This window comes from Amia ocellicauda, chromosome 17 (genome assembly GCF_036373705.1).
Source record: "Amia ocellicauda isolate fAmiCal2 chromosome 17, fAmiCal2.hap1, whole genome shotgun sequence".
In the NCBI taxonomy this organism is placed as follows: domain Eukaryota; kingdom Metazoa; phylum Chordata; class Actinopteri; order Amiiformes; family Amiidae; genus Amia; species Amia ocellicauda.
Window position 1 is genome coordinate 19,127,501 of NC_089866.1, and position 24,344 is coordinate 19,151,844.

Genomic DNA, 24,344 nt, shown 5'->3' on the forward strand with positions numbered 1-24,344 from the left:
TGCATATCTTTATTAAAGGATATGATTTTTGCAATACATGCGATCTTGCCACCAAAAGGCTCCTTACTCTCTGGAAATCAGATCTTATTAAAAGAATGAAAAGATAACCCGCCGACTACTTCCCCCGATGTGTCCACACCATACGGACAGGAGAGGGGGTATTTGACAGACACTAATTCCAGTTTCATATATAAACCTCTGCTCATGCATTATTAATGGAATCTATTACTTTAGGATTAAATAATAAAAGACTGTCCTAGTTAATTTTTAATAGTTTGCATAATTGGCATCAGAGCTGAATAGAAGCGAAACCCAACTTTTACAAGGCTAGGCTAAAAGAAATGTCCAGACCTGCAAAACTATGTGCCCGTTAAAAAAGAAAGTCAGAAAAAGTAATTCCCATCTTGAAAAAAAGGAAGAAACCAACCAGAGATGGCAAAGGAAACGGGACAATTAGAACATTAAATCGCAAGGGAGAAGTACTACAATGTTTTTTGTCGTTTTTAATTTAGCTTATGCACAAAGCATGCGTAAGAGCTATGATCATTTTTATTAGCAAACGGAACATAAAAAGGCCAATTAAACCCAGAGATGGTTGCACATTGTTCTGCATAGGGAGGCAAATATTTTCACTGCTTTACCACTTGTTGCCTGTGGAGTTGAAGCACATGGGAGAAACTCTAGAGAAAACCTTAACGCAGCAAAGACATCTAGATCAGATACAGGTTAGCATCACAACAACCTCACTGAACCGCGGAGATTTAAAAAAAAAAAAAAACACAACTAACAGACCGAAAAACAAAACTCATCTCATCTCTTTTGTGAGATAATTCTGTGGAAACGCAGGACAAATCCCAAATGATGAGCTTCCTAAATTGGTACCACAGGGATCTTGTGGCAAAAAAGGAAATGCCGCAGCTCAGTGCAGAGGTACGGGGGGACATATTTCACTCGATATAAATAATTAAATACTGCAGCCTGTGCTTAGCACCGCAGAGATAGGACTGTTATTCACAGCTCTATTGGGATGTAAACGTCTGAGGCCTGCTCACTCCCATCAGATCGTTTGTCACAAGCGATAGACAATTTACTGTGGGAGCCCTATTCAATTTATTCATTGTGCTGTCACTGCAATTTATTTTATTTTTTATTTTTTTTCCTCCCCCCACAACATCGAGAGCTGCTTTCGAATGAAGCACGGCTGTCTGGGCTTTGTAGATTTTCCATCCTCGCTCTTTAGGGCGATACCTGCATGTGTTGAATAAAGCAGGGCAGCGCCATTATTTTGCTGAACGCAGAAGAAGGGTGGGGGGGGGTATTGGCGGTCTAAATCATCTTAATTGAACGGGAGGCACAGAGGGGCCCAGGCGCTAACTGGGAGAGACACAAAAGACCGACATGCCCTCGCTTCACCCAGCCGGGGGTTTGGCTGCTGAGGCACCGCGATAAAAAAGCCTGCGCCTCACAGAGCTTGTCAGGAATTAGCTTCTGGCCAGGAAAGATAGCCGGGGAGGGTTTCGATTAAGAGGTAAACAAAAGAGCGGCTGAATAATGTTGGGGATTTCGAACACCGTTGCGTTGTTAAAAAGCAGGGCCCTTAAAAGCAGTTGGTTATAGCCGCGTTGAAGTGTTTAAGCAGCAGCTTGCGCAGAACTGACAGACTGGAAAGTGCTGGCGCCTTGTCAGGGGATGCGAACAGATTGGAGGTACAGTAGTTCAATGGCGGGCGCTCCGGAGCTGGCGCTGGGCATTGTCAGAAGTGAGGATCCCTGTATTTGTATAGTGGGCAGAGTTAAGTAAGGGGGAAGTAGGGCCGATTATTAATGCTGATGGACTATGCACTTAAGCAGCCAAGCAGTCATTTCAGGTTTTTAAACTGTAGGCTCTTGTACATGAGCCAAAACCAGACGCTGGGTATTTCCAAGTGGTTGTCGTACCTCTCCCTGCACTGAGTGGCAATATATACATGGGGGATTAAGATATATTGGATTTTATTTATGGATGTATGTGTGTATGACTTAATGTATTTATTTATTTTAAAGGAAAGAGGACCATGAGACAGCTAGCGCTCGAGATTAAAATAATAAACCTTTGCCTAATTTCACAGCTTTCGTGTGGATATTTCCCTCCACTAAACCTCTCTCAAAGGGAATACACTATAAACAGTTGCACTCAGCAATGTGGAGAAGAGCAGAGACCAAATTCTAACAGACAGCTCTAATCCTCTGTAGACCGAGACACTCTCCTTCAATCAATCCAACAGTCTGTCAGTCAGCCAATCCATTTATCTGTATAGACAGAGAGAACTAAGCAAATTCTGCGCCATTACGGTTTCTCGGGCATAATTGAATACACGACTGTGAAAAATAAATAAAAATCAAATTAAATAAAGGACTTAAGTTGCATTGATAATATCCGGATCGTCTTGGTTAACCTAAAAATACAGACAAATGCTTTTTGGGGGGTTTCATTCATGAAGGGATGTGCTTGTCTTTGTTCTTGGCACACTATCTGTTATTTATATAATTAGGTTAACAAAAAGGCAGAACCAAATGCACAAAAACATGCATTCAACATGCTCCAGGAGTTACGGTCTTTAGAAAGTATATACCTCCTTTCAAAATGCTCACCTTTTGTTGCCTTATAGCTTGGAATTAAAATGCATCAAAATAGCTTTTAAATGTACACATACTATCCTACAATTTCCAGGTGAAAAAAAAATCTAGAAAGGTAGAAGATAAAAACAAATAAATAGGTTGGATTAATATTCACCCCCCTTGTAATAGCACATCCTAAATTAGCTCTGGTGTAACCAATAGCTTTCAAAATCACACACCAAGTTAAGTGGCCTCCACCTGTGTTAAATTGCAGTAATTCACATGATTTCAGGATACATTCATCAGTTCCTGTAGGTTCCCTCTGCTGGTTAGTGCATTTAAACGCAAAAAGCCTCAACCATGAGCACCAAGGAGCTTTCAAAAGAACTTCATGACAAAATTGTTGAAAGGCAACAGGGAAAATATATTCAAGGCCTTTGATCCCTTGGAGCACAGTCAAGATGATGGTTAAGAAGTGGGAGGTGTAGGGCACCACCAAGACCCTGCCTAGATCAGGCTGTCCCTCCAAACTGGATGACTGAGCAAGAAGTAGACTGATCAGAGAGACCAAGAGACCAATGGCAGCTTTGCAAGAGCTACAGGCTTTTATGGCCAATACAGGTCAAAGTGTGCATGTGACAATGTCCCATGCACGCCACAAACCACCCAGCAGATTCTGTAGCCATGTGTCAAATGGTTTTGTGGCCTGACTAAACTAAAATGGAACATTTCAGTGTAAACGCCAAGCATCATGTTTGGCGTAAACCCAACACAGGGCATCACCCAAAGAACACCATCCCTGCCGTGAAGGATAGTGGTGGCAGCATCATTTTATGGATTTGTTTCTCATCGGTAGGGACTGACAGGATAGAAAGGAAAATGAAAGGAGCAGTTATTTATTTTTGCTTATGACCAAATTCACCTCACTTTGTTAGCCAGGGGAATCCAAAGGTCGAACGGGATCTTGAATGAATTCCAGAGCTCCAAAGCTCCGGAGCCCATGATATTTATTATTCACACCGCTGCTCACATTAAGACACTGAGAATCACTTGCTGCCTCATTTCCCTCATTTTGTCTCTCATGTATCTTCGCTGATCACTCATAATTCTTAAATTACAAATAGGACACCAGGCTGCTACTTTCTTCACTGCGATAAATGAATTCAATCAAGATCAAAACCCGGAGATGGAAAATAGAATTCAATGATCCTGGGTGGTGGTGGTGGGGGGGGGAGGTTGACATCTTTCCCAAAGCTTTATCCCACAGGGAAGGAGGTGCACTAAGGGATCTGGACTCCAAAACCGGCCCCCTGCTGACTCCACACACACGGACTGTCGAAAGGCAGCAAAGGCAGTCTGTAAACGTTCGCTCGATTGCAAGTCAGCAGTCGCCGAACAGCATCAGAATGTTCCAGGCATGCATTTAATGGATCTCTCTCTCTCAGTCTTTACTAACCTCCAAAAAAGCTGAAGCTGACTGTTAGATTAAATGGGCCCCAGCTCAACACTGCATGCAGCATTAACTCCGAACAGTGAGTGCGTTTCAGCAAATGGAATATTACTTACACTTTCAGCTGACAACATTAAAAATCAACCAGAAGGCAGGCTACTTCACCAGCAATCTGGAATTGGAAGCAATTTCACTTTCTGACATCCAAACCCAGTAATGGCCTAGTGTAAGTCTGTTAGTGCACTTGCCTCGGGCCCGAGAAGGGGAAGACTGGAGGTGTCGTGTATCAGCACTATGTGCATTAACAAGAGGCTAGATGTTAAATAAGAATACAAATAAATCACACATTATATATATAGTGTATATTAATGTGTACCATTCCAGAAAACAATACTTTCCAACCCGAGCCACAGAATGTTCGAAAAGTGTCACGAGAAATACAATTAATTCCGTTCCTGAACGAATTGAACAAAAATGATGCATGTTAATCAGTCATGCCTTATAGTCCTACATCAAAAGGTTACCTCGCTTGAACATTTCGGTTTATGTAAATATGGCAAATAAACAGCCTACCACCTACAAAAACACTATGAACCCTTAAGCTGAACTGTGACACTATATAGCAATGCAGGAAGTAAAAAACAACCACTAACCTTTGTATTGCAGTAGTTTACCTTCCCCGTTTTAATCCCTGACCACAGTCTGAACCACAACCCATCCAGCACCAAAATATCAAGCTGTGCACATACAAATCTGCACCCAATTTAGGTAAGTTGGTATGAAAACGGTACTAAGCCTATGTCCATTGGGAACTCGGGCCTATTATTCAAAATAGTAGCCCATAAATGAACCTAAACCATAAAACCATTCATGCCATTAAATGCATCAGTAATGGAAGCCAAGACTTATACTGCAAACAGTTTAATGTCCAGTTCACTGACAGCAGGCTCTCAAAAAGTGGCTAAGAAAACGATAAACCACTTTAAAGGGGATGCTTTATAATAAATAAATAAATATATACATACTTTTCTCAGAGAGCTAACCAAGACAGGAACTTCAAACATGAGAAATATAGCTTGGAAGAAAAATTTGAAATAATTAAATAATAAAAACGCATTTTGAAAAACAGCAGTTAACTATAAAAGAAATGGAAAGTCTGAAAAGCATTCGGTTCCATAGGGAAAGCAAATCTAAGGCGTACATTTTCCCTCAAGCTATATACAGCATGTTTTATTAGCAAAAGATGCTAAAGCTGACCTAATAAAAAATTGATCGTTACGATCCGAGAGTCTTCTATTAATGGCTTTTATGCAAAAAGAAAAAAAAGGCAGAGGCCTCCATGGACAGATTGAAATCAGAGGGCTAGATTGACTCGTCGCTGGGAAAGGCCTTTCTGAGCAGCAGGGACCAAAGAGGGGAAGAGAAATGCATCCGCAGCCAAGCCTCTTCTCTCTCCCTGGGGCTGAGCTTTTTTCCCAATTGCGAGGTGCGTTTGTTTGGGGACACGGTGACCCCACAGCCTCTGGGCCTGTGAACATACACAATGACAGCCTCTCATTCCCCGCCCACCTCCGCCAACCCTGTTTGGGGCTGGGTGAAAATGCCCCATCGCCACAAGACTCGGCCCCTATTCAGTACTCTTACGGATGGCTCTTTTGACGGTTCCCAGCGAGACGAACGCACTCGCCACCTCAAGCAGCACATTTCAGAGCTGACAGATGGGCCTGGTATTGAGCAAAGGATCACCTCAGCGACAGTCCTACCATCTATCGTAACAATAATAGCTGGGGGGTCAGGAGAAGGCCCAATAGATGTACTCCAGACCCCCTGGCTTGGGGGTTCGTGCCCATGTGTTAAAGTTAGAACCGAATACAAACAACCGGTGGGGGGACTAAAAGTAAAGCTTGTAAAATATAAACATACAAGTGTAACCCTTCAATTTAAACAAAGTTAAGGCTAACGAGACAGAAAAGCAATTTAGTAAATTCAGGTGTGGCAAATATGAGCCAGACAAGATTTACTTCCCAAACTATTAATAACATACAAGATTTAAAAATATAATGTTAATTCAATAATAAAATATAAAGTTAATAATAAATAACAAATAAAACGGGCATCTTGAATCTCAACAAGAGGAGAGCACTCTTCTTCTAGGCATTAAGATTCAGAATCACACTGGGGCTTCAGAGGAAGACAAATTTCTCTCGCTCCACATGGCTTCAATTTGCCTCATTTTTTCCCTTTCCATTCCATTGTGCTACAGGAAAGGTGTTTGACAAAATCCATCAGGTTCCTGACAAGGAGAGCGAGATTTTCGAGCGAGTCAGGAGAGCAGGGCAATGACTCCAAATGTCGGAGGAATGCAGGTCAATCAATTAGACTCCCAAACCAGACAATGTGCAACATATTTGGGATTTACTAGATAAAACAGCTACAAAGTCACACTGAAGCAAAATGGCACCTTTTTAAATATTTTAATGTGTGTTGGTTTGATTATGAAGGTTTTCTGTAGCTTTATCTTATTATGTCTTATCTCACCCTGGGTGAAGGCATGAGCTAAGGAATAAATCATTATGTAAGGCAACAAATTGTGTTGAGCTGCATATTTATGGACATGTATTTATTTTAATTTGTAGAAAAATATCTATGTACATTATGTTTAAGGGCAGACAGTGAGATGTTAAGCTATGTCAAGCATCAATTTTAAATCTTATGTAATTGCATCTCAAATTACAGATAATCCTTTGAGACCCATTTTAAGAAATTGTCTAAGAGGCACATGATTCTCCAGCTTGAATAATAAAGTTTATCTTCCAAGTAAGTTCACCCTTTGACATTCATTCCCCAAATTCTTAAAAAAAAAAGCTAAAATGCATTTAATTTCACACAACAAATTTCTGGTCTCTAAACAATACATTATCTCAGTGCTACGTTATAAAAAAATAAATAAAAAACGCAAAGTCCCGTGGCAACCAGCATATGATGAATCAACTCCAGATGTTCTATCAGTGTTTTCACTTTGATGTGTGTTGTGCACAGAGCTCAGAATAACACACAAGTTTTGGTTTTGATAACACTGCTCCCTGTGCGATGCATCCAACAACACGGCTCTGTTATTTTAAAAACACTAGCTGCGTGACAGACATGAAAAAGAGCTGAAAAATACAGATCGTGCAGACAAGAGCGTGTGAAAGCCAGATCTAGGACAGTCGTGTTTGACTTTAACCTACTCTGCAATAAAAAGAAAGAAAGAAACGCCAGTGTTCACACGTACTTGCCAGGTCAGGAAGAACTAACACTTACAAAGCAGGTCTTTACAAAGTTGCCTCGATATTTGTGGATATAAAAAGCAAGTGTTTGCTCTAGCACTGGAGTGTCCATTCCTAGCCATCCTGAACACAGATGGCAAAACCCCGTCTAAGCATTTTTCTATTTGAACTCAATAAGGAAATTGACAGACAGTACAAGGGGGGATGAAACCTAAAAATACACTTCCAGACAGCCGTTTGCTAGGAATGTCTTTCTAAAAGACAACAAAAATAACCGACTTAAAACGAGGCTGAAAACACTTCAAAATCTGCTTTCAAAGCACCTTTCCGTCTGCTGTAAAACACCTTCAGACGCTGCACTGTTTTTCTTCTCTCTTGTTCATTTCACTTTTTCCTCTCTCTTTTGCCCTGCAGGTGAATGACCTACTGCTGTGTCTCTGAACTCCAGTCCCTGTTGTAACTAGTCCAGATTTCAGATTCAACAGCTCACAAAACCTTTGTTCAATTAATAAAACACGTCTAGAACTATCAGAGATAGTCTCACTATAGCTATAATAGTCTTCAATAGAAAGCAATGATTTAAAGTGAAAAGATTTGGTTTAAAATGAAAACCTGTATAGGAAATGCATGACCAATTACAAAATATAACTTCATTTGGCCCGTCAAGGCCACAGTGGTTGCTGGGACACAGATAAGGTTTGCTGAAGGGAAGAACTCGGTATTTCAGAAAACGCGGCAATACTTGGGAAATATTGTGAAAAGTTAGTCAGGCAAGTGACTAAACCGCAATAAAATCACAGTGATAAATCAAACCATAACCCTTACTGGGACTGAATACCAGCACTGGTGCGGGACAGACAAAACACACAGACAGCCTCTGAGTTAATAAACGAAATAATTCACAGTTTGGCTCGAGGTTTCACAATCACACACACAGACAAGAAAAATGTTTCCCCCCAATGCTGTTCTGTGCTAATTTCTGCTTTAAAGAGAGCAATGTAACATTTGCAAAAAAAAAAAAAAAAAAAAACACACAATATGCTCTATGACTACAGGCCAGCTGTGTTTTGCATATAAATGTCATATTATTAAAGGATTTTCTCTACCATGCCATTTTGCTTCATTAATAATGAATTAGAAGTCAATTTTTAAAAAGACAGATAATGAAGACAATAATGATACTGCAATTGTCCTTCCAACCCTATTCAGCTGTATTTTTAGAAATGCGCAACATTCCCTTCAGTTCTTTGTCTTTGCTCATAATATAAACACCCCCCCCCCCCACCCCCAACTCCGTTAGAAGGATCAAAATTAAATAATTGACAGACAGGAATGAAAGTGAAGTGGGGAAGCTTTTCCACAGCCTTCCTACACATTACCACTGTGGATGAAATGCATGAAAATGATCCTTTTCAAGGTTACTTCCTTCATTTGGGTACAATGAGGCGCTGAGATGCTTGATCTATCATTCTGTTCCACCTCATTGAGATGCCAAGCCAGTGAAAGGCAAGTTTGTGCCGTGTCCCAGATCTGGATGTGGGCACGTTGAGCGTTATCAGAACAGAGTTGAGCAGTAAGTAGGGGCTCAGAGAGTATCACGTAAAACCAGTAAGCTCGGTCACATGCAGATGGCTATCAGTATCCAGTCCTTGAACAACACTTCTGATGGATTAGATTTCTAATATTAGCCATTTTTAAGCAGGTTTGGTTTCCTGCTGTCATAAGGACAAACTAGCCTGGTTCCAATTAGTCCTCTAGTGTTGTTCCATCTCTACATGTTTCTCTCCTTTCCTCTATACTTATTTGGCGGTGTTACGGACACTTACTAAATCAAAGGGATTTTGTGGAAAATGGCAAAAAGAGAAGGCTAAAAAAAAAAAAACTTTAATTCTCTGTACCCTCTCAAAGACCTAAGACATACAGATTGTAATGGAACAGGAAAAAAAAAAAGACACTCTCTCTTTTGTCAATCTTTAGGCATCAAGAGAAATCTAAATAACAAAAACTAAAGGAGATTTAGTTTTTTTTTTCTAATTTAGGTCATCTATCATTTTAAACTATTAAAAGTAAGTTTCCCCTGAGCCAGATGGAAATCTGTTGCGCCTTCAAAAGCAGTTTTGCACTTCAATCACAGCACAATATGTAATCACCGTATGTCAGTTCCACAATTCCGGTTTCAATTTATAACGCGGGGACTGTCATCTGAGATGCACAACAGAATAAAACAATCATCGACGATCGACTGCTTTGTTAAGAGACGAGCCTAAGTGACACTTAATTGAAGATGCAGATGCACAATTTCTCGGCTTGTATACTGTATATCCGTAATTAAAAAAATAAAATAAAAAGCTTTTGTTTTTAAGCTTCAAAGCATATTTGCTGAAAGGTAGGAGGAATTGATTTACTTGGGTGAACTTTTGTGTTACCTTTATAAAAGTTTGATCACTCCTTCAAGCTCTTGAAAGATAAGCCATTAAAACAGTTCTTAAAAAAAAAATCAACATTACACTACACTGGGTCTCTCTGCCTCACTCCGTTTCTTTAGAGAAATCAGTGCTGGTGAAAAAAACGAGGAGGGAGGGGGGGATGGAAGGAAGGAAGGAAGCTCCCAGTGGGTTCTTGTCAGTTCCAGGCCATTACCCCTCACTCGTTGGTACTTTTGTTTACAAGAGACTGTAAATAGACTGTTTTTCTCCACTATTCCTCAAAGAGCTGGTTGAAAAACAACCAAAGAGGAAGCATCAAGGAAAAATTAAATTAAAACTTTGGGAGGACAGGATCAATTAACAGCTGTATCATCCATCTTCGAGCTCCGGAGGTCATGGAAGAAATGCCCACTCATAGAAGCGGGCAAGGTCTGCTGGGCACAGTAAATGAACCGTCCTCACTCCGAAGGGCAGGCTGGTGGAGGTAGGCGTATGGCCGCGATGGCGGATCTTTTGACTTTCAGTCTGTATGTTTGATTGATTGAAGTTACGTAGATTTTTTTTATAAATGTTTCTTCAAAGCTTGGTTCATTAAGCAAAGAAATGCCTCAAAAATGTTTTTTATTAAGTATTTTGGAATTTGTTTAGTGCACTGCCGTGTCCGTTGAGACTGAAGCAGCAGCCCATTTGTGTCATCTTAAGTCTCTACAGATGTTCTGGACCAGCGTGTCTGATTAACTGGATTTAAGTGACAGCTGGCCAGATGCACACGGAGCAGCCCATGAATTTGTTTGAATGTCTGTTTGCCTGCGACTTGATGTATTCAGAGAGAAAAGCAGGTTGTCAAATTCAGCTGGATTGTGCGAGGGTTTTCACAATTCTGCACAAATAAAAAGTCTGCTCCAATTGAGAATAAAATTTGAAATGAGAAAATATGAATAAAAAATAAAAAAACTGTTTTAGAATGAGTGAATAAACATTTATTGGAAGTCTTTTTTGATGAACGTGAACGAATACAAATTAAAAATTAAAATTTGAAATGATATACGGATGAATTGTTTATGACAGACATTTGAGATCTAAGGAAAAACAAAACAAAGCGCAGCTTAAGAAAAAGTATCATTATGGAGTTATTACAATTTCAAATACTGCTGCATTTAAAAAGGTAACTGGAAATGAAACCCTGAATAATAAAGTGTTCATTTTACCAGCTTTATTGACAGAGACCCAAGCATAATGAACCCCAGGAATGTTGTGGATCCGTACGGGGGAGTTAAAAGGGAAGGATCCACACTGTATGCCATCATATAAACAGCTTACATGATTGCTGCCAGCAGTTTTCCATACTGGCCACAAATGAGTCCCCCATTGTCCTGTACAGGAGCCATGAAACACACAAACAGTGGATTACAGAGATAAGGTTCATGGCTGCGTCTTTGTTTATTTCTCAAGTTAATGCCATTGCAAACTTCCAGGTTTGTCAAGCCATCTTCAATTCCCAGGATAGTTTCGGTTGCCATGAACTCTTTCACCTCCTGCTCGAGACCTGATCCATAGAACAGGGATTATTGAAATACCGGCCAACCCCGGTCCCAACGAACCAAAGTGCATTCTGGGTATTGTTTTGGGTGGGTGTATATCTATGGCACCCATGTTCTGTTTTTAGGATAAGACACCATGATCGCACTATTCATCTTCCACTAAAGTTATTATTTAAATTTTAACCCCTCAGTGCAATCATAGCACAGACGGAGCGGTTTGTTATGCCAAAGATGCTCATCAATGTCTTCAACTCAATAAAAATGTTAATAAAACTAAGTTTGCAACAGAAGTGCCAGGGCAAGGGTCCCCCCGCAGGACATTCACACGGCGAGAACATAATTTAATGATCGCCCCCAATCTCCGCCAGGACGGCAAAGAAATCCAGCTCCACCCCCCACGCCCCTCCCCTGAGAAAATGACTTTACGCCACGGAATAATCTGGAATGACCTCTGCAGCTCGCCTGCCTCGCAAAGTCAGATAATACTGCTTGGAAATGCAATCATCTAGCGGCCTCCCTGGGTATAAATTAAAAAAAAAAAAAAAAAAAAAAGTAATGGTATAAAGACCCTGGTAACAATCAGTAATCTAGGAAGCAAAGTCACAGCCTAGCCCCTCTGCACCCCCTCCCCGTCCCCTGCCTTCACCCTCCCCCCCTCCCAAATAAATTAAAACACCCATTAGGCAGATTTCAAAAGATGGCAGCAGGCTTATAATTATACATGACATCTTTGAGAGATAAAAAGTGATTACTGTGGATCCAAAAAAAAAAAAAAAATTGCTTAGCAACCAGTCATTATCCCTGGGAGTGGAGGGAGAGAGAGACAGAGAGAGGGAGAGAAAGAGAGAGAGAGGTGACCAGCCATCCACTCACTTAGGTCCCTCTTTTCTCCTCTGCCTCGCCCGCCCGCCTGCTCCCCCTCTCTCCCTCGCCGACCAAATACAAACAGAGATAAAGAGCGGCACAATCGCTCTTGACACACAAATAGGTTAACACAATAAAGCCAGCTTTAGCTTGGCTCACTCGAGGGAGGAAAGCAATTCCAACAGCAGGCGGGAGGTAATAAAACGGAGCTGAAAAAGTGTGTGTGTGTGTGTGTGTGTCTATCCATATGTGTTTTCATGCTTACGTTTCAAAGTTAGACTACATATGAACAGATGCATGCTTGTCGGGATTTGAAAGCCGGAAGGCATAGGACGAAGACGAGATCCATTCAATGGAGTAGAAAGACAACCGAAATGTACGGCTACCGCAATCTCCCGAAAGCCAGGGCAGACGAAAGTGTGGGAACGGACCGTGGCTCACGTTTCCTCTTGACCGCTGGCTATTGTGGAGAAACGTAAATGAGGAAATGCCTAATTTTCCCAGGCGTCTTTGAGAAACAGCAGGTAAAGCTCGCTGCGAGTCTTTGTGCCACTCGAGCCTGTGAGCTAGGCCTGGCAATAACAGATAGGAATCTCCCGAGCTTTATTAAATCATCTTTCATGACTGCCGTGTTAGGAAGGAGTGGAATGGCTTTAGCAATTACAGCACAGTCGCTATTGTTTTCTCCAGTCAGTGGAAATTCCATTACCTTAACATGTGCCCCAGGAATGGGGTAATGTTTTCTCTTCATCATCCCCAACAAACGTGGAGGCAGGCAGCGAGTTTGTACAACCCGCAACTACACAGCCTGCATTTGCTCTCGACGGTTCCCCGACTATTGCAATCGAGGCGAGTTCGGGATCCAGGACTGTGGAATATTGAAGATAAATGTAATTTCACAACGGCATTCATAGCGCTTTACTGTGCTGTAGTGCAGCTGCCATGCAATTACAATCAGAGCAATGCTTGATGGGGGAAAAAATGCTGAATGCCATTTATAAAGGATCTTTTTTCCTCTTTATTAATTCTACTACCATACATCTGGACATGTGAATTCAGTGAACCGAGCCTTCCCCGTGAAGAATTGTTCTTGGACAAATTATATTTAGCAGCAAATTCCTGTTTCAGCCAAACATTTCCTCTTATTACAAAATAGAGGAAATAAATGAACCCATGGCCCTTCAGAACCACAGGCAACAGAGATAATTAACACAAGAGCGCCATGACAACCCACAGTGAATGAAGGCTGGGGAGAATACGGATTAATTTCTGTTTAGAAAACAAAAAGGACAACATGGACAGGAGGGTCATTCACAAGTGCTCCAATTGGACTTGTAATACCAATGAAAGCAGCTTTAAAATAGTCTTCTCCTGTGAATTATTATATTTGACTAGAGGAAGAACATCAGATCGTCAAAGAAAAACTATAAGGATATAAAGCATTTCCGCCTTACGCCACAAAGCCTATTTTTCAAACTCATGAGCATCAAGAACAATCAGTCATCTTCACGAAAAAGGAAAGCACTGTATATTCTTATGATTTAGTCTGTTACCACTGGAACAGTTTCAATCCGACAGAAGAACAGCCCGTTTTGAATGATTCAGACGCAAAGACAACAGACCTCCATGCAAGATGACCATGCAATACAACCACCAAGGTTTGAACTTACAAAAGTGAGGCGGAGTGATCGAGTCTTACAGGTTATAGAAGGATGAACCCTGATGCAGAGGCCATAGGAGCACTGGGTGAACAGACAAATGAATAGCCACGAACGACATGAAAACTTTCTAGATCCTCAGGCTTAAATACTCTTTAAGTAACAGGAAGATAATTATTTTCAAGCCCCGTCTCAGTATCACTAACTGGGAGAGCTGTTTTTTCCAGATCTCCTGTTACTGTGCTTTGCTGGCTGCACTCCTAGTCTACTTTGCACTAATCAAGGTCCTGCTATTAAAGAAAATAAGGCCAAAGTAGAACAGCCCCCCCCCCCGCCCTTAGAGTAAGCCTTGAAAACAGAGATTAGGAGTACGCCGGCTGAACCTTTTTAACTCCATGCTGTGAAAAATTGATCTTCCCAACAGCTGGCTGAAATTCTGATAACGCTATTTCAGGGCAAGTTTAAGGCACGGCCACGTCGGGAACTGAAATCGTTGTGGTTAATTTGAAAAGACAAACGAGACGTGTCGGAACTTTTCCCCCACAGTTTATCCTGTAAAAGCAAGTTATTGAATAACGAGAAACTAAACTAAAATGCAGTTCACAAGCCAGTGAGTATTTATTTTCAACAAAGTCAGAGCTACAGGTTTTATAAAGAACCTAAAGCTTCACCTTGTGCAAGAAGGTGTGATCGGGTGGCCTCAAAAGAACCAAATTGGCATAGTTGTATAAAGTGCCAACAACCATAAAGCGTCTGCAATCCTTTTAAGCGAGGAGCAATGTAGGAGTTGAAACAGCTAGCCCATGAATAAGAAAACGGCACCAAACACACAGAAAATCCTGCCAGGTCATCCATCGATTCCCAATTCTTCCTCTATCCCGCTCCCAAAGCAGTGTGTCAAGTACAGTTCAAAGTGAACGCTGCTCAACTCTACCCCCCCCACCACATTGTTCTGTCCATGATCGATGATATTGGGTGTTTTTTTTTGTTTTTTCCTGCATGCGGTAGTATATCGCCAGCCACAGAGATCAATGTGGCAGCAAGCAGAGATAGGGAGTTATTGTTATAGCATGGAACAATTTGCTCTTCAAAAAAAAAAAAAATAAAGCAAATCACCTTGGTAAGCAAACTGTCTCAACAATTTGGGAGTCGATTAGCGATAAACTGCCTGTGAGCAGCGTGCAGTCTCAGCAGTGAGCTTTAATTTGTACCCCATTTAAGAGTTATTCAGCCCCCCACCCTACCTATGCAAGCAGTGCTTTTACATGCCTGTCACAGAACAGAGAGGGTGACATAACTTCTATATCATCTCCGATCAGCTTTTAGCCCAATGAGTAAACGGAAACAAATAATTGCAGATGATTAGAAGACAGCTGCGTTTGAAGGTTTTTACATGAGTACTGAACACAACACACCCCCAGAAATCACCCAGGTAACTGTCCACCTATGCCCCCATCATTATAACCGAGGGTCGAGCTATACTCCAATAATTAACATTTCCAAAGCCCTCTAAAATAATAATAGATAGTCTCCTGTTGAAAAGCCATTTTTACCATTACCATTCACGCTGCCAGCTAAAAGACACCAGCGCAAATCAATTCACTTGATGGATTTAACAGTACAATCATTTGTAATTCAAAAGGATAAATAAATTGGTCTGGTGCTGTGGCATTTTTCCCCAACTGAACATATTGATTTAGACCTTTGGCGTTTTGCGATGACTCACGTGATGACAGTGCAAAGACCAAACTGTCCAGTTGTTTTGAAAACCTTGACTAACTTAGGGAAAGGAAACAAACAAAAAAGTGCTCTAAATCAGCAAATTAAAACATGGTAGAATACCCACACTATTCACCACCTCCAGAGACCAATATGAATTAGAAGATGGCAAATGAGTAAATCAGGATAACCCAAGAGAGACCAAGCAATCCTAGGTGTGGAATGAATCAACCCGACAAGCCGCCACACTTGTCACTCCTAATAATGAAGTTCGTTTGGATGTAGCCGGTGTTTAAAAGGTGCCCACCGTTCCCTCATTGCCTTCCTCTGAGGGACCTCTTTAATGCAAGTCATAGATGTTGCCAGGTTTTCTTTAAATACATTGTTTCATATTCAGAAATTTAGCAAAGGTTTTTTTTTTAAATAAGCTGCAAATATATATTTTTAGAACATGCAAAGTATTTTTGCACCTTCTGAATCCAATTCTGAATATCAGTCACACAAGGTTGAGACCCATTAGACATTTTTCCTTTATCATCCTGCTCAAACAGATGCACAAAAATAACTGGACACACACAAGCAGTTTTAGAGGACTGACCCAAAATGAACCTGATTTTCTCTAATCCGTACTTGCCAGCTGTTTAGGAACAACTGGGGTAATCAGTTTGGTTTGTATGCAAATTAAGAAAATAAAATGGAAAGGATATTGGGATATAATTCCATTTCGAGGGCATTAGAACCTAAACGTAGGAGAGCGAGAGAGAGAGAAAAAGACTATATAGTTCCTCACATCACAATTTAAACTGTTTGACTATCAGTAATCTAAAAAAAATAGTTTCCTGCAGATGTTGCTAACCTTCATAATTTATTGGACGCATTTGCCAAGTTTAAGTGCTTTGAAAGTACAGATCCAGTCATTGACTATGGTGATACGCAGATGGTCAAATAGATTCTTGCAAGCCCGAGGACTTACACCGCAAATGATCTGTCCCTGACTTTAACTCAGTCTAAGGAATGGGCGATTCCTTTCCTCGGAGCAAGAGTAACTTCTCAAAGCCCTGCTCTGTGCAGCCACTTTCAATAAATCTGATCTGACGAACAGAGCGCTGGAAATGTCCTGGTGTGTACTGTAATAGCCGGGCGTTACATTTTACAGAAAGCTGCAGTAAATAAACAGCAGGCTGTGGCTTCGGGCTAGGGTACGAGATGAGCCCCGCAGCGGAGGCACAAACCTCAGCTCCTCTTCCTTCGCTCACCTCTTTCGCGAGGCTGCCTCCCACACAGACGCTCTCACTCCTACCAGCCTCCTACTGAGCCTACCCGGGCCACAACAAAGACACACGTGACTACACAAATAAAAACATTAAAAAGCAGATCAACAACACCATTAAAAGCAGGCGCCTAACCTCTCCAAAAACCCAACAGAAGTGCAGGAAAGCCACAACATGCATGAGTCAGAAAAAAAATAAAATCCATCCTTTTGATTTTTGAATAGCTTCCTTTCAGAAGTAAGATTCTGGAAAGGAGCGTGATTCTTTAAGGCTTCTCTCTTCAGGTTCATGTGCTTTTAAGTAATGTTTTCTAAACAGAAGTGTATTATTTGCACCACACAGAAGTCAGAAGTCTCTCAAATACTACATGAAGCAGTCAAATGCTGTATCAAAGATGTACAGAGAGCTATAACATACCTTTGGGGGAAGGATTTTATTTTTATTTTTTTACAAATTAATTTAAAGGGTTATTCTAAATTGACAGTGCTTCAACCACTTGATGCTTAATGAGCTGCAATTTGGATCCAATTGGAGGGGGTGTGTGGAGTTAAGTCAAGGACATAGCTAGGACAAGAGACCTATTAGAACTGGCTCCCTTGATAAGGATGCTCTGTATACGGGCAAAACTGATGCACTCATCTGGGAGCAGATCGGGACAGTGCCATGAAGCTGGGCAACCGAGGAGGAAACCCTGCATCCGTAACCACGAAGCTTTGCCAAAAACGCAGCGAACCGCGAAGCCACACAGATAACGCCACGGCGGCGTCATAGGGGAGCGCATGGCACGTCCAAGACCACATAATCAAATTAGAGGGGGCAAGACAAAGCGCAAGGGGAAAACACAAAACAAAAAATGAGGAAAATGACACAAGAGGATACGCAATGCTGGGAGGGAGATGGAAACTGCTGACCTAGCTTTCTCACGTTCATCACAGTCCCACAAAAACTCATATATATGGTCATATTTCTGCATTTTGCATAAAACAAATAACTTACAAATGTATTGTACACAGCATGAATGCTAGTTAATAGATTCAAACTTTAATAATCATGACTGGTGATGTACAGATTAATATAGATACCCACCTATCAATCAAAAAGAGTAAATTAAAACTCAAAGACAAATGGTCCTTACTTGTTTCTATATAATCCTCCCAGTTTCAGCTACCTATACTTCAAGCAGATGCACAAATATATATTTAAGGATTAAGGAACCACCTCAAGATGTCACCACTAACAAGAATAAATACGGAAGATGAAAAACCACAAACTGGTGAAGCTAATAATACTAAAAATATCCTGCTTCTAATCCAGTGACAAATGCAAAGGAAAAACATTTTATTTTACAATTTCCACCACATACAGCTTGACACATTCTGCAAGAGGGGGCCATTCAAATTAATTAGCTGCCGTTTCCTGATCGAGTAAGAGACTTATTTCTTTAGAAAACTGTGATTTCTCCCTTCACACTTAATTGCAATCTACAGCTCTGGAGGTGACAGTGTTTATTTGCCTTGCCCGGTTCTGTCAGAGGCGGCAAGAGTGACAGGAAAGGGGGGGGGGGAAACAGGGGAGGGGGGCACAGCAAAATAAAGGTAATTCAGTGACCTATATATTAAGGTAGTCTTGGATATCTCATGGCCGAGACATCGAGTGTTATTAGGGCTTGTATGAGGTTAGGGAGACATAATTTGTTTAGGAAAGAACAGGCCACATAGCTAATCTGAGAGCAATTTACTCTCCAAGTCATAAATGTACAGTAGGCAAGTAAATAAGGTGATTCTCTCCCCCAGGTGAAGTCAGTGCCTGAGCCTCATACATCACCAGATGTTTTATTCAATAGAACAGGGCCGGCTGCTCTGCAGGTGTTGCGGTGGATGAAAAATACTAGCTCTTTTATACAGTCCCTGTTTGATTCAATGTCATCTCTTGGCTTGCCAAACCCTGAGGTACAGTAGCTGGGGGGGGGGGCTTCTGAGTGATAAGTGATGTCTGCAACTAAAACCTCAGCCCTGATGCGGCAAAACCATAAAAGCCCGCTGCTGCCTGTAGTGCTGAACCAGTATACAATGGATATTTCATTGCTGTCACGGGGAGAACTTTACGATCAAATCCATTTTAATTCCGGCAGGACTGAGGAAAAATATACATATATATGTTCAGTTCAGCCTTACAAGCACATAAGATTATGTTAAAATAGAGAAGGAACAAATACAACTTTGGTCATTTGACAGAAGTAACAATGTGTTCTTAATGTACATCTAGTGTCATTATAATTATTGTATTATTTTAGGCTTGAAAAGAACAGCAGTCATCGATAGCTGTGATTTTACTCATTTAATTAATTACTGATTTAAATTTGTGGGCATATGTCAAAACAGGTTCAAAATTAGATATTGGTTAAAACATATATAGACACTATATATATACACATATACATATATACATACACACACACACACACTAAGAAGTGAGGGGAAGACAGGATTCTAGTAGGATGGGTTAGACATCATTTCTAGCCTGAAAAGAAAAGAGGAAAAAAAAAAAAACTTGTATATCTGCCATTCCAGTTAGTAATGATGCAGGGAAAAAAATATCCCCTGTGCAATTTGACAATCAAATTGACAGACCATTTTAAAGCTGTTGACAATCGGGGGCTCAAACCATGTAATTCGGCCTGTGACTGGTTCTGTTACAAGACACAGTCACAAATAAAACTAAAATTTACATTACAAAATCCCTCAGCGTGCCAGCAGCCACTGCACATTGTAGTTTGACATTATTCAGTCTTTATTTTTTTATTTATGATTAATATCATCGTGGTTAACAATTACAGAAACGCCCAGGACACTTTCAGTGGTATTGCTTCGATTACATCTAATCTCAAATTAGTTTAAACAACTTCCTACAACATTAAAGGCTGTAAATCTCAAGGGCTAACCTACCTGCACAGCATGTTAAATATAAAGAATGCATTCCGCAAGCACCTCTCAATCGTGTCTTATATATAGAATATAGTTTATTTTTTAATGATGCATTGTCTGATCTCGGTTTATAAATCACCGAAACACCCAGTTGCTCCTCTCTAGTACAGAACAGATGCAGATGGATCTATTGCTTCGGTCATTCAACTCCAGCATACATGTATATCCAAATATCCAGGCAGGATTTACTCCATCGTATTAATCGATGGAGCACTTCTGTTTTGCACGCATCCATAAAAAAAAAGACGTGAAGCACAATGTGCCGAATGCACCTGTTCCAGCACACCATTTCCTGGGGGTGAAAGTATGGAGACTGCGCCCGGATGCTTATCTTAATCTAACGCCGTCTATTTCTATTTGCAAGGGTTTAGATGAACCCGCCGACACATGCGAACAGCGTTTTCTTAGCAACTGCCTCCAGTGCGTACAAGGGCAGCCGGGCGTCAGGTGTCGAGCACACAGGCTGCCATCCATAACCTCACCAAACCGTCATAGCAGAGGCACTGGCACAGCAGCAGACCCGGGTCCTTGCTCCTCATATATACATGTCAGTTGATTGTGCACAGCTCAAGCCTCTTGTGCAAACAGATGCAAAGCCGCATTTGAAACATTGTTTAATGGTGATAGAAGGTGCGGAAGATACAGTACTGTATCTAGTTAGACTAAATGTAACTATTTCTCGATTACAACGGGTAACCAAGTCCAAGTGCAAATGGTTTTTGAGAAACTAGCATCTCCCCTGACACCCTTCACTGGAAATGATCCGACACACACACACACACCAGGACCTCTAGGATATCATTTCACACCCAAGTCTTTCAGTCTCAACACCCAAATATTAACCCCTCAGACTTGGGTGTGATGCTGTCTGCCCTGGGATTAATGGCCAGGCTCCCAAAACTTAAAAAGGCCAGACGTTCACTTCAAAGCATTTCCTATGGCTATTGAAATGGGTAACAGCTACATTTTACAACCCCCGTCCCTTTATTTCAGTTTGCAAGTGCATCGCAACAGCCAAACTGCCCTGCCGTGCAAATGAAACCCTCCTCCTCAAGGTTTTCTCCCTGCGGCATTGGACAGCGGAAGGTGCTCTAAAATATATTGCACAGAAACCATGACCACTTCAATTTGAGATGTATTCAAGATGTAAAGGCTTGTTAGGATGGCGAAGCTTGGACACTGAAAAACAGCGCAAAAAACATAGAAGTGGCAATAAAATAAAAATAAAATAACGCACACAAGTAGTAAGGTTACATTTAGAGAGTTATAGCAGGGAAGGAAAGGCGATATTTCAGATTTACCATAAATCGTTTAAAATGAAGCGGTGTGCTGCAGGCTACGATCCCATGCAGGTGGCAGTGCCCGGCAATGTGCTTCACAATGCAGCGGTCCAGAGGGGAAACCGAGGTCTCATCCTGGACCCACAAATAATCCTAAAATCCCTTTTTTTTATTATTAGTATTACTTTCCCGTGGGCTAAAATGCTGATCCCGTTGATTTGATGCCCTTCTCAGCCCAGGGCAGCGCAGCAGCGGCGGGTTTGGATCAAGTTGCAGCCACACGCCCGGTTAGTTATTTGGTTTTCGTGCATTAATCCATCCAGACAGATGTGGCTGTTGGGAGACCGATCTTTCCCCTGTTCGTTATCATACAACCAGCCTCTGCTGGAGACAATCCCACTCGCCGAGGCAAACGTGTCAATGGTTTCAATCAAGTGTCATCTCAGGAGTTCAACGCACATGAAAGCTCTCCTCTTCGGCGGAACCGAAGGCTACAAACGCAGCCGCTTCCTTTGCCGTTTTTTGGTTTTGTTCGTCTATTTCAATTATCCATAATTGCAATCAGCCACTGCAAAGCTGAACAGCACGCAAATCAATTCGCTTTCAGAGCACAAAGACGGAATAGGTTTCTCGGTTTCCCCCGGACACATTTGCGGGCGAATACGAATGTGTATTTCAATAAGTGCTTGTCAATTGAATCGGGTTTGCCCGCACCTGCTATTTCTCAGTATTGTTATTATATCGACCATACATTAATTTATTTGGGATACAGCAGCACTTGGTTGCGGAACAGCTTTTTTTTTTTTTAAGGCTAAATCCCTTTGATCGGAAGCAGACGCCAAGAGAGGAGTACCAGTGATGAATTAGTGGTGTGTATTCTTGATGATAAAAGCCCCTGTTTGTCTTGATAGGTTCTCCGCTGCAGATCCTTAATCCCTTGTTTGGAGAGAGAGAGAGAGAGAGAGAGAGAGAGAGGAAGAAGAAAAAAAACCTCTTTCCCTCTGGATAACAAATCTGTCTTCTGAATTCCGTGCAGTGGGGATGTTATTCTAACACACAAGTACAGGTCCGACACGGATGTCCTCTCCTGGATGTAATGAACCTGCTAATGTCTGTGTCTGATGAATAATTCGGCTGTTTCGTGCAGCTTTGCAGGCTCTTGCAGGCGCACCTTCTCCCCGCACCGAGCTGCCGAAACTGACAATAACCCGGAACGATGCGGCCGCTCACGGTTCGACGGCCCGCCCCCTGACCAATCAGTGCGCTGCGGGGTGTGGCCCCTCCCCGCGGGCTGGCCAATGACGGGGCACGGAAGGCGGTTACCACGGTGACGCCGTCAGCATCCTGGCGACTAGTTCGAAACCACGCTGCTTTTTCGCGGAAAAATTTAAAAGGGTCTGAGATAAGAGGTGCCCGCACGGAGATCAAAATAAAGCAAGTCAATTAGGCCCGCCAATGATTTCGTTCACATTTGGTTTACAAATATTTTAAGTTCATGCAAAGTTGGAGGCTATACATTATAAGGGTTAGTTAACCTGCCTGGACACAATTGTAAATAGAAATAACCATACACGAAACCAACTTTCTGTAAGGATTCATGACCGCTCTGACGTTTACAGCGTGGTTCATATATAGGAGACACATTTAACCGGACGTAATTGGACATTAATTTAGGTAACCTATTTCCTCAGTCATCAAAGGAAGCACTCAAAAAACTTGTTGCAATGGTTTTTTTTTTAATGTTTTTTTAAAGGGAACTCTGACGTCTTTCCCTAAGTGACTTATTAAAATTGCACCACTTTCAACTGAACCGCCACACTTTACATTACAAGTGAATTTCCATCTAAATCGCAGGTGTGGCCTATCTGTGCATAATACCACTTTGTTAAGGTTCCTCAAAATGTATGCAAACATTGTGTGTTTCATATGTGAGTTCAACTGTACTGTTCATATTGCAGATGGTTTTTTTTTTATATATATATATATATATATATATATATATATATATATATATATACAGACAGCTATTATTAATATGTTTCAGTATCTTCCTGATATCCAGCTGGATGAACCGAATAGAACTTGAGGCTCTTGAAGATTTACATGTACTTATTTGACTGTGTTCTTTTAAAAAGATAAATTAGTGTGAAAGCAGGCAATCTTATTTGATTACATTTGCCTACCTGCCTCATACCTAGCAAATACAATTTAATGTTAAACGAAAGGTAAGCAGTCGGAGCAGGAGAATGGGGGAGAGGTGGAAGTGTTTTTGCAACAGCAGGAATAAATATTTAAAAGCTTAAATGCTACTGCATCAATTATCATGTTCTTCTACTGTTTTGTCAGGATACTGATACAAAATACTTGGAAAATGAATTATTACTATAGAAAAGCAGCATTAAACATGATTCAATTATCCTCATCATTGGTTAAAATAAATATATAAACAAATAAAAACATGTGTAAGTAATGTATTTTTATGTGTAAAAATGGTTTGCAGTTTTTAATAAAAATATGTAATTGACAGCTTTCATATTAGTATGATTAATATAAATAATAATAATACATTAAGATATCTAAATTACATCAACTATTTTGGGGAGTGGATTTGTACTATTTTATCGTTTTATATATATATATATATATATATATATATATATATATATATATATATATATATGTAGAAGCGAAATAATATATTATATATATATATATATATATATATTTTATTTTTATTTTTTTTTTATTTTTTTTTTACTACAATTCTCTTTCTCTTTCCCTTGGTTACATGGAAACAGGTCCAGGTCGATGATGATTGACACATACAACATTAATTCAAGCAGACCAATTTGTTGGTTTTATTTCAAGTTAAATTACATATATACATAATTTCATTCAAGGTAAAATAACATCGGACTGCTTTTGCCTCCAGCTTGTGATCTGTGTCTTCTTCTGTTAAGATCAACTGTTTTCGAAGGCAGATTAAAAACCTATTTATCTCATCCATCAGAATCCTGCCTTTCTGTATTTCTGTATTGAACTACCTTCTATTAGTCTCATTAAAGTTTGAAATGAAGATTTCACATTTTCTTTCTCGTGCGTGGGTGTCTCACCTTCGGACTCTTTTGATGAAAGTCGCAATAGAAATGGAAATTGTATCATACTGAAGAGTAAATTACGGTAACTATATGTAAACTCCATCAAAGTCCATCTCCTTAATGCCTTTCCCTTTTACCTCCTGTCTGGATTTCAAAGGCACAAAGAAAGTCTCGGCTTATCCTGCCT

General features: G+C 40.8%; 1 protein-coding gene across 1 annotated transcript in view; it reads right to left on the reverse strand.

Annotated features, from left to right (window-relative positions):
• The window catches only part of fam222aa (family with sequence similarity 222 member Aa), a 67,231-nt gene extending 44,997 nt beyond the window's left edge, over positions 1 to 22,234 (reverse strand). Inside the window, exon 1 of the mRNA XM_066689236.1 lies at positions 21,081 to 22,234. The gene's annotated coding sequence lies outside the window, so the exon portion shown is untranslated. The remainder of the gene's footprint in view (positions 1 to 21,080) is intronic.
• Between the last annotated feature and the right edge of the window lie 2,110 nt (positions 22,235 to 24,344).